General features: G+C 34.7%; 2 long non-coding RNA genes across 2 annotated transcripts in view; one reads left to right on the forward strand and one right to left on the reverse strand.

Moving 5' to 3' along the window:
• LOC105465331 (uncharacterized) overlaps positions 1–1,590 on the forward strand; it is a 57,056-nt gene extending 55,466 nt beyond the window's left edge. Inside the window, exon 6 of the long non-coding RNA XR_977488.2 lies at positions 1,290–1,590. This is a non-coding gene — a long non-coding RNA (uncharacterized lncRNA). The remainder of the gene's footprint in view (positions 1–1,289) is intronic.
• LOC139357912 (uncharacterized) overlaps positions 1–17,854 on the reverse strand; it is a 559,919-nt gene that overhangs the window by 392,499 nt on the left and 149,566 nt on the right. The window lies entirely within an intron of this gene.

Here is a 17,854-nt window from a genome sequence, read left to right on the forward strand (position 1 = left end):
ACACAAGCAGCAGAGTCTTATAATCTAGTGTCAATAAAACGTTCTGATGGAGTGAGTACATTTTCTACCCTTCCTCAAAGGCAGCACACAATTAATTGGTATCAGGTAGGGGGCAAGGGCACAGGCAGGTTTTATGCCTATAAACCAGTTATTTCTTCATCTTACCTACAATCTTCACCTTACATACAAGCGAATTATGGATGTATGTTTTCGAAGTATATTGCCTCTACCCTCAAACATTGGAAAGTCCTGAATATCAGTACCATGAAGGGAGTCTTAGATCTCTTTTCTTGCACCTGTGTCTTTCAGGAGGATGCTACAAAAGCCTATGGAAATTTCTGGCAGGTAGATGCATGCTGTCCTGTGTCTGGGACACATAGAAATTCTAAATTGCGATGTTAGACTTTGCCCAGTTTTTGAAAAGTTTTTTTTAACATTTCTGTTCCTTTTTCTTACCTACTTTTAAGGCTTCCACTTGTTTTCTCCCATGCTTTACCCAAGTTAAAAATAAATACTATGATTTGTCTCTCCTTAGAGTAACTTCCATTGTTGTATATTCACATAGATGTTATTGGCTTTTTCCCTACAAACATATTGAACATTATGAAGGTATGATTTCTGGAATGCTAACTGTGTTGGATTCAGTAACATTCTCTCCAGAATAAGCACACTTCTTTTGTCACACCAAGAATTAAAGAGGTTGTGGACACTATTCTACTTCTATGCCTGTAAGAATAACAATCAAACCTATTTTATATCTTTACTATATGTTACAAGAGGGATGTATCCATGAACCCTCACCATGACATAGTCTTTAAAGCAGGGCCTCACCACTTTATTCATCACCCAAATATCTTTTCTTTTTGTACCACTTATTCTGTTTTACTTCTTTCTTTTAAAAATTCAGTTATTAAAAATTCATTTATGTTAATCTATTTTACACATTTTATTTTTTTATTATATTTATTGTTTATTTTATTTAAAATTCATTTTTCACTTCTTATTTTTCTTTCTGTACCAATTTTCTGTAATGTGTCTTCTTGGCCCACCCCAGGATTAAAAGGAGTAGTTAATCTAATGGAGGTATGCGAACACATTTGGCATATGCAGCCCAGTATTAGAGTGTCGGAAGTTTATCAGAAATCACAATTAGTTGAGTCTTCAGTTTTTTACTGATATCAGAAACATATGAGTTAAGCTAGCCTAACAAAGGGGTGAAACATAATTGCGCTAAATTAGCCCATAACTAAAGCTTACATTTCAGTTACTATTTCTTCTCTTTCTTTCAGTTGGCTTGGAATTACAATCAGGAGAAAGGAATGTTCTTTTGCTAATGAATGAGGAGAAATTGACAATGTTCCAATCCCGAGTCTAGACCTTGGGAGGCTTGCACTTTGCCAAATTATGATCCCCTTCTCAGCTTCTGCTCCTTCAGCATGGATACTATCGTGAACACACGGAAAATGGCCTTCCCTAGTTAATCCCAGCCAAACCAAACCCAGGTGCAAAGTAGACTCACACAGCCAAACCCACCCTACACCAACAATTCCCAACTGATCTGTATCCATGAGAATAAATGACTGTGCTTTTCAGCCATGTTGCAGCGTGTAGCATTTTTGTAGTAACAGCTAGTTGGTAGGAGGGATGTCATTTAATAGCCCTTTTAAACTCCAATATCTGAAGCATGGGCCAGTATTCATGAAATACAGATGAAGGCTGTTATTAGGCATTAAATGCTGAAATCAGGTTACAGAACATCAGCTTTAGCATAGAAAGACACAAATAATATATTGAGATTTTTTCTTTTTTAATATTAGATAAATGCAAAAAAATGCACAAACTATAAGTATATAGCTCAAAGAATTAGCACCATATAAACAAATTACTAGTGTCCCACAAACCCATTCTCTCCCAGAATTGCATGAAGAGGAAGAACTGTGAGTTGTGATATCTTAGTAATTAAAATGGCTTCGGGTTCAGATGTGAACACCTGCAGATTTAAACAGAAAGGCAAAAGTAAGCTAAGAAATGAAGTACTATCTTTGTAAGCAACATTCCTAAAATGACATTCATCTTAATGTTTTTAATTCACTGTTATAAAATAGGAAAAGAGAGTGCCAATTAAGGACTGTTTGCTAGGTTCACTATCCTACGCCCTGTATGACAGATTGTCTTTCTGTATTTAAAAAACTAAGCAAACTGTTGTAAGAATCCAGAGATTTTAATGGTATTGGTACAGATCAAGTGAATAATACATTTAGATTAATAAATATAACACACAATGGAAAAGAACACAACCTGAAATTTTGTTTCAAAGAGTCAAGCTGCAGTTGTTAAAATAATTAAATTTCAACTTATGTGACATTTTTCAAAATCAAGCAAAAATGAAGCGTTTAAATGTCAGCATAATTTTTGTATTCAGTTAAATCTTTTTCAAACTAATTCAGGTTTTTTTACTTCCATTTTAAATATCAGCTAACTAATATGCTCTTACTGGAATTCAAAGTAAAATAAATTTGGGAACTCACACAATGAATGTGTAGATAAGTAACTTGGAAAAAAAGTCAATAAAATTCTTTGTTACAATGTTACCACATTAAATTTATAGCAGCTGGTTAAACAATACACATCCTCCTCCATACTTCTAAGTTTTGCTCCAGGATATTTTTTATAAACTGTATTCTCTCATGGTAGAATTGTAAAGAGTCAGTTAAAATAATTTTTCTGAACATTCAGTTCACCTTCAAGAAATATTCTATTTTGAAGATTTCTCCAAATAATATCTTACTTAAATATCTCAGAAATAGTTTTACTTTAGGGCACGTGTAGGTTTTCACCATGGGTAATTCTAAAATAGAAGGTTTTTACCCAGAAAGGGAGCTTCCCACAGGGAATGTTAACCTTTTAAAGATATAATCAAGATCAAACTTTATATAGGAGAATCATGAGCTTTGACACCTGTTTTAAATTATTTCCTTTTTCATCCATCCTACTTCCTCAAAAATTATTTTTGTTTTGGTGCTAGTTTATCTTTTTTTGCCATAGGTTTTTTATGTTTTCAAGTAATAGAATACATACTATTATTTTATGAACGTGGAATGTATTAAAAGACCACTTAATAAAACCTGTCACTATTCCTAAGAAGCAATGTTGAAAAGAGGCCTCTTGTTACACTTTACGGGGCCCTCTCTAAATGGACAAAAAGAGAAAAAGATACTAAACTTTCACTTCCCGCAAAACTTGTGATTTTTCTGACCTGCCAGTTTAGTAGTTCTATTATTATCTATGTGTTTTGATGTGTAAAGAAGAATAGAATTCATGGTTCATCTCTAGCAGATATACAACAGTATATATATCCATTTCTGTTTTCTAAAATCACAATTATTATTATTTACTTGCATTATTGTTCTAATTTTACATTTATTCTCGCTCAAATTGTTACAAATATTTTGTTCATATATATTAAAATCACATATAACTATTTTCTCATGTGCAACTTGCATGATCAATAGAGGGTACTTAAAGAACAAAAACAATAGAAGAATGAACAATCCCATTACCTAAAGCAAGAATATACCAAGTACTGTAGCTAAATTACATGTGTTTCTAAATCTAGCTCTAGTCCCCTCGATGGGCCTATAAATGCATACATAATTACATACATTGTATATGTCGCTTACAAATTCTATATTCTATGAATTGGCTCTAGATACATATATAATTATATATTATATATATTCAAACATATATGGAAAAATTTGCTTTGCAAATGATATAATACTGTACTTATTTAAAATATCTTTTACTTTATATTTTAAAAACAAGCATTTGAAATAAATGCTTTATGGCAAGCCTATGAATTACTTAATTTACTATGGAAGTAAATTAATTTACATAAACATTTCTCAATTGCTTGATAGAACTTATACCAGTTTTTCCGTACATAGATCATTGAACACGTTTTATAACTTTCTAGATGTAGAATTTCTGAGTCAAAATATGTACAAAATTCTAAAGCATGTGATGTGACCTGTGAATAAACAAAAGTGAGCATGTAGCAAAGATTCTTACTTTGAACAGGGATAAGTCAAAGATGATGCTGAGATTTCTGGCTTATGCAATTTAATTATCAATATGATTGTCAGTGAATTAAATAATATATAATAACATAATCTTTTTATCATTGAACAATTTATACCTTATTTGGTTTGAAAACATGTTCCCTCCAAATCTTATGTTGAATTGTAATCTCCAGTGTTGGAGGTGGGGCATGGTGGGTGTTTGGATCATGGGGCCAATCCTTCATGACTCAGTGCTGGCTTCATGACAGTGAGTTCTCATGAGAGCTGGTTGTTTAAAAGTGTGTGCACCTCCTCACCCACTCGGTATCTCCTCTGCCTCTGCCACCTGATGTGCCTGCTCCAACTTCACCTTCCACCAGTCTCCCTGAGACTTACCCAAAGCTGAGCAGATGCTGGCGCCATTCTTGCATAGTCTACAGAACTGTGAGCCAATGCAATCACTTTTCTTTGCCCAGTCTCAGGTATTTCTTTACAGCAAATGCAAGAACAGCCCAATACACCCCATTGTTATTCAATCTGACACAAATACGGAGAAATTTAATTACACTTAAATATTATTATATTATCTGTAAAATGACCTGTAAATAGATGAAGCAGTACATATTTTTATATATAAACTCAGAGTAGATCTGTAAAAAGACATATTAACAAATGAAAAGATATGCAACCTGATTAATTTTTAAAAGAATTAATAAAAAAATTACTATAGTGTTTACACGTATCCAAAGGACAAAAGTAGTATTCTTCATAAGTGAGTGAAACAAGGATCTGGGTCAACAAGCCATTTCAAACTCTTTGTTGTAGTGGAAATGAATGAGGGCTCTTTGGAGAGTATTAAGACAATAACTTTAATGTGCACATTTTCTTTGACAAAACAATTATACCTCTAGGGATAAATCTGAAACACAGATTACATGTAACTATAAAGTTACGAACCAATAAGAAAAATGAGTGTTCGTTTTTCTTATTTTCCTATTTTCTGTACCAATTTGTCATTATCCTCATGCCCTAAATCCATCTACTTCACACTAGCCGAGAAAAATTGTATCATTTTATTGAGTGATTCATGGAGCCACTAATGAGGATAACTTCAGAGATAACTTAAGAATATTTCAGTACACGACTTTATTCCACATTTTCCCCATGTGAGAGAGAAAGGAATTACCACTTTTCTCAAGCCAAGTAATGGGCCTTCAATAAAATTCAGAGATTGCTTGTTGTGTCTAACCTGTGGTTTAAAAAGTATTCAGCATTCAGTGTCTCACTCTCATCCAAAGAGAAAGATGCTGGCGTTGCAGCTGCGCTTGCCTGTGGGATGGCACAAGCACAGAGGTATACCGAGGCTGTAGTTGCAGAAGTGTGCAAGTTTCCCATGGAACAGATACTGACTCCATATTAACTACTTCTGGAATTCTGAGATGCCGTTTACAAAGGGCTGTACTTCTGGAACTCGAATGGGAAGGAAGATTTTTCAGTTGCCCATTGAAGACTGCATTGCCCATGGCAAATGCACTGTGGATGAAAGATCCTCAGCAACTTGAGGTGAAGGACTAGTTAAAGAATTCAAACCTGCTAACGGGAGGGAAAGAATAAACAATGGATTCTATCACATCCAGAGGCCAACAGCATTAGATTAAAATCTTACCAGCCGAAATTCTTGCAAGGTTTTTCTACCTGTCAAATGAAATATTTCTGATACTTTCTCTTTTCTCCATTACTCGATATTCCAGACCTAGAAGGGCCCCAAACCACAGTTACTGAACGGAAAAATAAGAACAAGAAAGACAGACAAGCTTATCTTGTTATCTACTTCGCTGCAGATTTCACAGTCGGGGCAGGTCCAAACTGGAGACGATAAACAAATGAAAACTCATTACTTTGATATGATATTTATTAGGCTGTCTTACCATAAATGATTGAAAACATTTTATTACTTGAACCTGGCTGAGAAACTGAAGGACTTGCACAAGTGTTTACATAGCGTGGAGAAGATATGAGCTCACAGAGCAAACTTAAAGGCGCAGTCCTTAAAACACAAGAAAGTAAGTTTACCTAGTAAACTCTATTTCAACTTTACAAAGATTTTCATTACGGCCTTGTTCATATTAATAAAACTTAAATTAAAATCTTGTTTCAACTAGAAAACTGGTTAAAGAAAGTATAAACAGCTTTTTAAAATACAATACTATAAATCCTTCAAAAAAAGATGGTAGGTTTCACTTGTAATAATAGGTATGACTCAAAAGACAGTGTTACATGCAGGAAGTTACAGATATAAGTTAAGAGCACAGTAGACCCTTAAACATGTAGGGGTTAGAGGTGCCAACACCCCTCATTGTTGAAAATCCACATATAACTTTTAACTCCACAAAAATTAACTGCGAAAAGCCTACTCTTGAACATTACCAATAACACAAACAGTTGATTAGCACATACTTTGTATATGTATTGTATACTGTATCATTACTATAAAGTAAGAGACAAGGTTATTAAGCAAATTATAAAGAAGTGAAAATATACCTACAGTACTGTACTGTATGTATTGATACTGTAAGTATATGTCATCTGTTTATAAAATAAACCTCTTCCTGAAATGGCAGGCAACTGTAGCTGCAGACCTCAGTCCTCCGTACATATCAAGTAATTTAGTTTTCTCCTGTAATATCATGATTTTTCTCTGCTTCCTGGGAGCACCTCCAGCATCACTAGTGGCACTTCGTATGGGATCCATAATGTTATTCAAAGTTTACAAGAGTTCGCAACATTGACCTAAACACAAGGAAAGATACTCAAGAACTGCAAGATCATTTACTGTAATATGCAATTTACTGAAGACACGACTGGTCACACAATGATTAGCATAGCACAGCCTTGTAAATAGATTCTCACATTTGAGCTCCCCACAATAGCAACAGGAAGTAGCTATAAAATTATTACAGCAGTGTGATTTGTCCTAGAGTTAATTTATGCAGTTAGAATTTAATATTGCTTATTTACATTTATTTCTCTACTGCATTTACTTCGCTACTGCAAATGGCACCATGCATGGTCTGTAATTGTTTGTGTCCATGTTTTGATACATTTTAACTTCTTATAAATTTGTGTATCTTATGGTAATAAATGATAAAATAGACTAATGTCTACATATATTTTTTGATTTATGGTATACCTCTTTCTTTTTGTTTAATATTCTGGGCTACATGGTTTGTTTGCAAGTCTTTTGAAACTGTAACAAATTTTTGATAACTTTTCTGGTATATTTATTGAAAAAACATCTGCACATAAGTGGATATGGGCAGTTCAAATCCTTGTTGTTTGTGAGTCAAATGTATAGTTAATTACATGTTCTTCATTCTATAATTTGTTTATTTTTTTAAAACTAGATGTTTCTGAAACTCCCTATACAAACTAATTTCCTTGGATGTTAGCTTATTTTCTTCTTCATCAGGTGAATTTATTTCCTGTTTCATTAATAAAAGACTCCTACAACTTAGTTGCTTTTAACAACAGTGTTTTATTTTTTATTTTTGTTCCTCTTACATATCCTTACGGGTCACGTTAAGTTCTTCTCTTCATTCTGTGATCAAGGTTGAAGAAGCAAATCCACCCTGGGGAAAAATAGCCTCATGACAAGTAAGAGCCACGGTGAAAAAGAGATAACAAGAACTTCAGAACTGCCAGGCATATGTCATTCTTGGTCAAGTTTAATTGCCCGGAAGTCACAAGGCCAAGCCTGATGTTCCCGGGGCAATGAAACACAATTCTCTCACTGGGAGGTAAAGAAAATAACTAGGACCAACTCTGTCAAATGATTAAGAATATTTTTAAATTTAGTGCTGTAAAATAATGTCTAATTTTAGGGAAGCATTTTTTGTTGCAAGACAGCAAAACCTGATTTTTAACTGAAAATATTTTCAAATATACAGTAGAGTTGAGAGAATTTATGAAAATCCAGATACCTAACATCTAGATTCTACCATCAAGATTTTATTTTAAAGCTTGATTTTGGGTGTAGGGGGTGGGGGTTATTCCTTGAGGTCTAGAAATTTCTTTCTCATATATTGGGAATAACAGAGCCAGTATTATTATGCTCATTTTATACAAAAGAAAGTTGAGTATTAGAGGCATTTACTAGGTCTACTTACTAGTTTAATGCCTTACTAGGTCAGGTTTTCTTAACTTGGCTGCACATGATTTTGTTTAAGAAACTTTAAATATGTTGATGCTTGAATTCTACCTGAAGAGATTTTTAAAATTTATCACTGCTAATGATTTTAGATTTCACATATAAGTGAGATCATGCAATATTTGTCTTTCTGTATATGGGTAATTTCACTTAGTATAATGTCCACTAGCATTATCCATGTCGTCACAAATGGCAGATTTCTTTTTTAAAGGGTGAATAACATTTCCCTGCATGTATGCATGTAATATACAATTGTAGCATGTATTTCCACTGAATGTGTGCATTTCTGTGTGTGTGTGTGTGTGTGTGTGTATACATGCACACATATATTTTCTGTATCCATTCATCTGTCAGTGGGCATTCAGGTTGTTTTAATATTTCGGCTGTTGCAGATAATGCGACAATAAACATGGGAGCGCAGATATTCCCTTTGAATATCTACCTAGAAGTGGCATTGCTGGATCATATGGTAGTCCTATTTTAAATTATTTTCTGTTTTCCATAATGGCTGTACCAACTTACATTTCCACTAGCTATGTACAAAGGTTTCCTTTTCTCCACATCCTCACCAACACTTGTTTATCTTTTGTCTTTTTGATGATAGCCATTCTAACATGTGTGAGGTGATACCTCATTTTTCACTTACATTTCCCTAATTATTAATGATCTTGAACATTTTTAATATACTTATTGGCCATTTTCATGTCTTTTTTTAAAGAAATGTCTCTTTAAGTCCTTTATTTTTTAATTGGGTTATTTGGATTTTTGATACTGAATGGTATGCATTTCATATATATTTTGCATGTCAACCCATTATCATATATATGGTTTGCGAGTGTTGATATATGCACGGACCAATCTTTCATTTCCCTCCTGAAGGAGGAGCCCCAGTATAGGAGGTTTCCTCCTGGATGCATGTGCTATGCCACTTAGAAGATGGGCCAAGATAGATGCACAAAACATTGAATGTTCCTTTTGCTGGGATCTTTCCTTGGCTTTAATTTGGCCTGGCCACTGTGCTCTCAGCTGGTCTCTCAGAGGTATTTTAGTCTGCATATTGTTGTTAACTTGATGTCTTCTGTGGGGAGATAAGGTCTGGAGCTTCCTAGTTTTCCATCTTGCTTATGTCACCTCTGAGAACTTTGTGAGATATATATCATCCTCAGAAACCATACATTGAAGTCGATGATACAATGTGCCACCCAGCTCCTCTTTTTAGAACTCAGTCATTCATTCCTCCAGTCTTCAGGAGTCTTGGTAACTGACAGGTCAGAGCGGAGTCTCCTCCTGAGAATTGCCTTTGCTCTTAAAGAACTGCTTTGCCCAAGTTTACAGATTCATCAGCAGCAGCCCACCTCCAGTGACTAGTCTGCATAGTGATTCTAAGATTCCTTGATGTCTCATTGGGCAATGATTCTGATGGGTTATGCCATTTTCAGAGCTCCTGATGGAACCAGCTGAAGGTGATTAGTTCTTTTTTTTCCCTAAGTTCTGCTTCCCTTGCTCTCTCACAGATGTTATTCCTGACAACACTGCTCAACACCCTTCTAGCCTGCAAATTCCTTTTTCAGTTTTTCCTAGGAAATCTGGATGAAGACGTTCAGTTACATCCCTGTCTCTACGGAAATATCTCTGTCTTGTTCTCTGTGAATCTGAAAACTCCACTGAATCTTTATATTCTGCATGTGTGTGTGTATATATGTTTGTATGTTTACATGTGTGTACATGGTGGGTATTGCCCTTCCTACTCTACACAGGAATGCCTTTTATCTCTGATCAATCTAAGGATGTTGTTGCAAGAGGATGTTGCCACATTACTTACATCCTTACTCTTTCTAAATGTACTGACTCTCATTAACGTATGAAAGAAGACCTTCAAAATACCCTTAATCACATCGATTTTTATACTTTTTTCCTGATAATTTCTAGTTGCTCAAATGGGATTATTTTTTCTCACTTACGAAATCTATTAAAGTCTTAATAATGCAAATCACGGATGCTTTGATAAACATTACATGTTGTTGAAAGTATAAAGTTGAATAGATTAAGCAAAGTTTGAGATAAATTATATACCATTCTACCTTACATTTGTCAGAAACCCTATGTTTTATCATGTCTTATCAAAGAGGAAACAAATGGAACGATGCATAAATGTCCCTCCTTTTTACACTTTTTCAGATTATATGATATTTGAATAGCTTTTATGTTTCTCTAAGAAGAATTATTTAAACAATGAATATATATAACTTATTGATATGGTTTGGCTCTTTGTCACCACACAAATCTCATCTCAAACTGTAATCCCTTGAACTGTGTCCAGGTATCCAGGGAGGGACCTGGTGGAAGGTGACTGGATCATGGAGACACTTTCCCCCATAGTGTTCTCATGATAGTGAGTGAGTTCTCATGAGATCTGGTTGTTTGAAAAGGGTCCAGTGCTTCCCCCCTTTTACTCCCTCTTTTTCCTGCTGCCTTGGGAAGAAGGTACTTGCTTCTCCTTCACCTTCCACCATGATTGTGAGTTTTCTGTGGCCTCCCCAGCCATGCAGAACTATGAGTCAAACCTCTTTTCTTTATACTTTATAATTTACCCAGTCTTGGGTAGTTCTTTATAGCAGTGTGAAAATGGACTAATACAGGAAATTGGTACCAGTAGAGTGGGGTACTGCTATAAAGATCACCTGAAAATGTGGAAGCGACTTTGGAACTGGTTAATGGGCAGAGATTGGAATGGTTTAGAGGGTTCATAAGAAGGCAGGAAGATGTAGGAAAGTTTGGAACTTCTAGAGACTTGTTGAATGGTTTTGACCAAAATGATAATAGTGATACGGACAATGGAGTCCAGGCTGACATGGTCTCAAATGGAGATGAGAAACTTTCTGGGAACTGTAGCAAAGGTTACTCTTGCTATTGTTTAGCAAAGAGACTGGTGGCATTTTGCCCCTTCCTTAGAGATCTGTGGAACTTTGAACTAGAGAGAAAAGATTTAGGATATCTGGTGGAAGAAATTTCTAATCAGCAAAGTGTTCTAAAGAGGTGACAGAGCATACAAATTTGGAAAATTTGCAGCCTGACCATGTGGAAAAGAAAACCCCATTTTCTCTGGAGAAATTCAAGCCAGCTGTGGAAATTTGCATGAGTAATAAGGAGTCAGTGTTAATCACCAAGACAATGGGAAAAATGTCTCCAGGTCATGTCGGAGATCTTTGTGGCAGCCCCTCCCATTATAAGCCTAGAGGCCTAGAAGTTAAAAATGGTTTTGTGGGCCAGGGACAGGGCCCTGCTGCTCTGTGCACCTCAGGATTGGTAACCTGCATCCTATCTGCTTCAGCTCCAGCCACGGCTAAACAGGGCAACGGTATAACTGAGGCCATTGCTTCACGGAATGCAAGTCCCAAGCCTTGATGATTTCCTTGTGGGTTTTGGGCCTGCAGGTGCACAGAGTTGAGCTTTGGGAACCTCCACCTAGATTTCAGAGGATGCATGGAAACGCCTTGATGTCCAGGCAAAAGTCTGCTTCAGGGGCAGAGTCCACATGGAGAACTTCTGCTAGAGCAGTGCAAAGGAGAAATGTCAGGTTGGAACCCCCACACAGAGTCCCCACTGGAGCACTGCCTGGTGGAGCTGTGAGAGGAAGGTCATTGTTCTCCAGAACCCAGAATGGTAGATCCACTGACAGCTTGCACCATGTGCCTGGAAAAGCCACAGGAACTCAATGACTGTCCCTGAGAGCTGCCCAAGGCCATGGGAGCCCATCCCTTTTATCAGCATGCCCTGGATGTGAAACATGAACTCAAGCCCTGCCAGGTTTTAGACTTGCACGGGGCTTGTGGCCCCTTTGTTTTGGCCAATTTCTCCCATTTGGAAAGGGAACATCTACACAGTGCCTGTACCTCCATTGTATCTTGGAAATTAACTAACTTGCTTTTGATTTTACAGGCTCATAAGTGGGAGAAACTTGTCTTGTCTCAGATGAGACTTTAGACCTGAACTTTTGGGTTAATGATGGAATAAGTTAAGACTCTGGGGTACTGTTGGATAGGTATGATTGGCTTTGAAGTGTGAAAAGGGCATGAGATTTGGTAGGGGCCAGAGGAGGAATAATACTGTTTGGCTCTTTGTCCACACCCAAATCTCATCTCAAATTATAATCCCTATGTTTTAGGGACAGACCTGGTAGGAGGTGATTGGATCATGGAGGCAGTTTCCCCCATTCTGTTCTCAAATTAATTCTCATGAGATCTGGTTGATACGTGTCTGGTGCTTCCCCCTTCTTTCTCTTTTTCTTGTCATTTTGTGAAGAAAGTACTTGCTTCCCTGTGCCTTCTACCATGATTGTAAGTTTCCCAAGGCTCAGATATGCAGAACTGTGAGTCAATTAAAACTTTTTCTTTATAAATTTCCCTATCTTGAGCAGTTCTTTATAGCAGTGTGAAAATGCACTAAGACACTTATTAAGAATTCTCTCCATCACAGTATTCTGTTTCTTTATTTAACTACAAAATCACGAAATTTAGTTCCTAAAACCAGCCCCATGAGAATGACATTCATTTCTGCATGACAATTTTTAAGACTACAAACGTATCAATTTGCTCAAAATTATGATGAACAAGAAACCAGGCAGAAATGCAAATTGTAATTAGAATATCCATTTGAAATATACTTATTAATAATCTTAACACTGCATACAGTTTTCAGGAATTCAATACTGTAATTAAATTAGCACTCTTTATGCTTTTCATATTTAAAGTCTAAAATTGCAAGCAATAACCATAAAATAAAGTAGTAAATAATGATAATAACCAATTACCACAGAAATGGAACAAAACATTGTAATAATCACAGTTTTTTATTGACAACAGCTTCTTTATGGCACTCCAAATCAGTGGATAATTCTACAAAGATTACTCTTATTTTCAGCAAAATGTTTGGTTCCACCTATTAAATAAAACAAAGATTTCCTCTACTTACATGAGAGAGTTACCTTATTGTTTACATTTTTAAAATTTCTGTGAAGTAGTACCCCCTCACATTTTGGGACCTCTAATTGTATAGGAGATAAACTAATTGAAGACCACTTCAAATAATTACATTTAAAGAGTTGAATGTATTACTAATGGAATAATTTTGACTGGTTATAACTACAAAAGAGTCATCATCGAATACAAACACCCCTCCACACACACACATACACACACACGCACACTTGCAAACACACATATATATATATTTATTCTTCATTCCTTCTTATCTACCACCAGTGTTATACTATTGAATTCTGGAAACCCAAAACTCATGAAGATTATAAAAACTTCCTATAAGTGAGGGAAGCATGGAATAAAACTACTCGAATAGATGATTCAGATGATACTCGATTAATGGAAGGCTCTACATAATTTTTAATGAGCTTCACATACTTCTGTGATACACTTGTTTATAAAGCAGCAATGTATACTAGTGTATAAAGTACTACATTGAAAATGAACTACAGATACACATAACATATTGACAGATCTCACAATGTTATAATTTTGAGTGAAAGAGGCTAGAGACAACACCATTAGACTCTCACGATACAAATTTAAAAAAATATATAGCAAATTGATGTGCTGCAGGCCCAGGCAATTTTTAACCTTCATGAGGAAGAAAGAATGAAGTGATCTAGAAGGAATATCAGGAGGTCTTCTGTTTATTCTTATTTTTGGACCTGGATGGTATTTCTGGTATTTTTTAAAAAGAATTTTTAGCTGTATACTTAAGGTTTAGGCACCTTTTTCTTTTATATTTTTAAATGTATGTGTATGAATGTATGTAGACTGTATGAAGAGATTTTGAAACATATGCTCTACAAATATCTTACTTTGTGACACCCAAGTAATTCAGAAATAGCAACAAAACTATTATATTAGCCTCAAACATTAAATAAAATTCAACAGCATATATTGTATATGCTCTATATACTGAGGATAAGACTTTAGACATATATAGCAAAAATATATGTTTAAAATGTATTACATTTGTCCGAGAATTTTATGACAGAAAGCATTTTAAATAAAAAAGCTGTAATTCCATTATAAACATTAGATAAATTCCATTATTAAAATTAGAAAAACTTTTTAATAAAAATTTCTATCTAAAAATTGAAAATAAAAATTCAAAAAATTATTACACTTCATTTTGAAAGGTATACATGAAACAGTGTCCATTAACATACTATTTTATCTTTTGTGAACTAAATCTTGAAATTTTTAAATTATAAAATAAGTTTTTACCATGTATAGAAATGCATCCAACATGCTTATGGCAGCCTTATTTATTGTGCTAAATATTGACTACAAAATGAATTTACACAAACAGGGAAATGAACAAATTGTTTAGTATTCCAGTTGGTAAAATGCATGAGTTGAATCTACGAGAAGGATCTAGGAGGATTTCCACCGTGTGTTACTAAGTAAGGAGTTAAACAAGTTGTCAAGAGTACACATGAGACTTTTAAAAATTAATACAAACGCTATGTGTAGTTTGAATTACATTAATTCTATTTGAGTGTGTTGATGGCTATGTGTGGTTTCAATTACATTAATTCTATTTGAGTGTGTTGATGAATATATTGGGGCATATATTATGCATAAATAGATGGCCAAGAAAATGTAAATTTCTATTTCATGATGGTCGGATTTTAGGTGAATTTTGTATTTTTGTTTTGATTTTATGTCTTACTCAATGTGTGTCAATGGAAATATGTTATTTGTATAAATAATTTAATATTTTAAAAGGTATTGTTATAAAAATTTTCAACTACAAATAAATAGCAGATTTTCATGCATGAGATTTAAAATATGTGAAATATAAACAAATTCATCTTTGTAGTTTCTACTTTTCCGATTTTCTGCTTTCTCTACATATTTTAACTTTGGGGATTTTTCTCTTTTTTGTAGCTCAGTTATGCATTTAAAACTTTTTAAAAATTATCCAAATTTCTTCTCCATATTTACTGTTCCATGCTTCCAGAAATAGGTGTAAATAAATTACATTTTTACTAAATACGTTGAGTTAACAGATTTAAAAATATATCTCTTTTAGATTAATTTTATCTTCTTCTCATATAATTTGTTTGTGATAAAGCTCCAATAAAACTCTACTATTGGCCGGGCGCGGTGGCTCAAGCCTGTAATCCCAGCACTTTGGGAGGCCGAGGCGGGTGGATCACGAGGTCAGGAGATCGAGACTATCCTGGCTAACACGGTGAAACCCCGTCTCTACTAAAACTACAAAAAACTAGCCGGGCGTGGTGGCGGGCGCCTGTAGTCTCAGCTACTCGGGAGGCTGAGGCGGGAGAATGGCGTGAACCCGGGAGGCGGAGCTTGCAGTGAGCCGAGATCACGCCACTGCACTCCAGCCTGGGAGACACAGCAAGACTCCGTCTCAAAAAAAAAAAAAAAAAAAAAAAACAAAAAACAAAAAACTCTACTATCATTTTGCATTTAAAGACCTTTGGAATTAGGCAAATTAAATAAAACACTTTCCCCCTTTTCTTCCCCCTCTAAGGAGCTTTTTGAATTTTGTCTGCAAAGCCACAAGCAAATCAAATGTCACTTCTACATTGGCAAAATTAATGATAAACTTTTTAATGGGGGTCTTTTGAGGTTGGAAGAGCTTATGTCTTACCCAGTCGATTGATTACTTTTATGCCACTCTCTATCTGTAATTTCTGGGGGCAACACAGGATTGAGACCAATGGTAAAAGGATATTTCCATCTACAGTTCTAACAGGTTTGATTTTACTCTTATATCTATCGTATATTGATGGTACAATTTTCTCATGATGACAAATCATCTATATCAATTGTTCTCAACCATGGGCTATTTTGCTCCCCTAAGAACATTTGAAAATGTTCAGAGACATTTTTATATTTCACAACTAGTGTGGTGCTACTGACAGTGGGTGGAGGTCAGGACAGTGCTAAACATTCTACATTTGTTTTATTAATGAATATTCTAAATTCATTTTATTTTGTTTAGAATCATATTTGCAAAAAATATGTTATCTGCTCTACTTTATACTACAAACATCCAAATAGAAAATAGTTACTTGGAATACATTTTGCAATAACTATTAATATTGAGCAACCATATTATTAATACCATGTGCCAAACACCATGGTAACCATTACAAAATATAAGATTATATAGAAATGTTAATAATATATCAGGGCAATCACTGTCAACTTTTTTAAAGAAGAGTAAATGAAGGTTCAAAGTTATTAGGTGAATTTCTCACATGACATAGGTAATAAGTGGAAGCATTAAACCCTTTTTCCATAAATTCTGACTCCAGGATCAATACAAATTTGTTTCTAAGAACAAGAATAAACTAACCAGTGTGTATCATATATTTTCCAAAGTAAGGAATGGCATATATTATATACTTTCTAAATGCTACATGTAGGTCAGAAATCATCAAGTAATTTAATATAAATCATACCGGATGCTCATTAGCTCATTGCCCTACAGGAGAAATACAAGCTGTGTCTTATATGTGAGCATGCCAGACTCTCTAGTTATCTACCCATAAAAACAGTTGGAGAGATTATAAAATTTAATAGTTTAGTGAACTGCCAATGACATTTGCAGAGAAATGGAAGCTACTGTATGAAATTAGTACGTATATATAATTTCAGCTTCTGTTTCATTGTGAATCCTCCAGTGAATGCTCATTATCTTGCCCCTGGTCATGATCACTGGCATGACTACCTCTAGATTTGGGGATGTTGTCATTAAATTCCTTTTTTCTTTAATTAAGTATGCTATTAAAATATGCTTAAAAGTATTGGGTTTCTATACATTAACTTTTACAAGTTTTAATAGAACCCACACCCTTTCATCTCAATATTACTGGAATAAATAATCACTTTTTCCCCTGGGATTTACAAAGTAAGCATACAACAATCTGGCTTCCAGGAGCCTAAAAATTAAATGACTTCATCATGTAAATTTAGAAGTGTAACATCTCAGAATTGCTCAAAATTTTACAAATTAATGAAATTTTTATGAAATGGTAATACTCTCTCCCCAGGTATTCTTACAACTTGTGATTATTTCTTCACATCTGTATCACCTATCCCCTCATCCAATCTTGTGTTTGTCATAGCTTTTATTACTACTTAATATTAAAGTTTCTCAACATTAGACTGTCTGGTAAATGACAGCAGGGTATTAACTCTTTTATCAGATTCTTATAGATAAGCCTGACATACAAGAACATCTCGATAAACATTTGTTGAAAAATGCATATAAGAGGAGGCCATACTCACATTTCCAATTTCTGTATTCAGACACCTCCCATTAACTTCCCACCTCCCAGTTAACAATATCCCTCATAATAGCATCTCTGAACTTGATATTTCTCTTTATTTGTTGCATAGAAGACTTTCTGCAATGGTTAATGTCATTTTCTTGCCTATAGTGCTATATAGTAAATATGTAGTCAAATAATTTATAAATAAATGTAAAATAATTTAGATGAATGGATTAACTCTATAATATTCTCTCTGTATATGTTTGTTTTGATATTTTGATAACTTTT

This window comes from Macaca nemestrina, chromosome 13 (assembly GCF_043159975.1).
Source record: "Macaca nemestrina isolate mMacNem1 chromosome 13, mMacNem.hap1, whole genome shotgun sequence".
In the NCBI taxonomy this organism is placed as follows: Eukaryota; Metazoa; Chordata; class Mammalia; order Primates; family Cercopithecidae; genus Macaca; species Macaca nemestrina.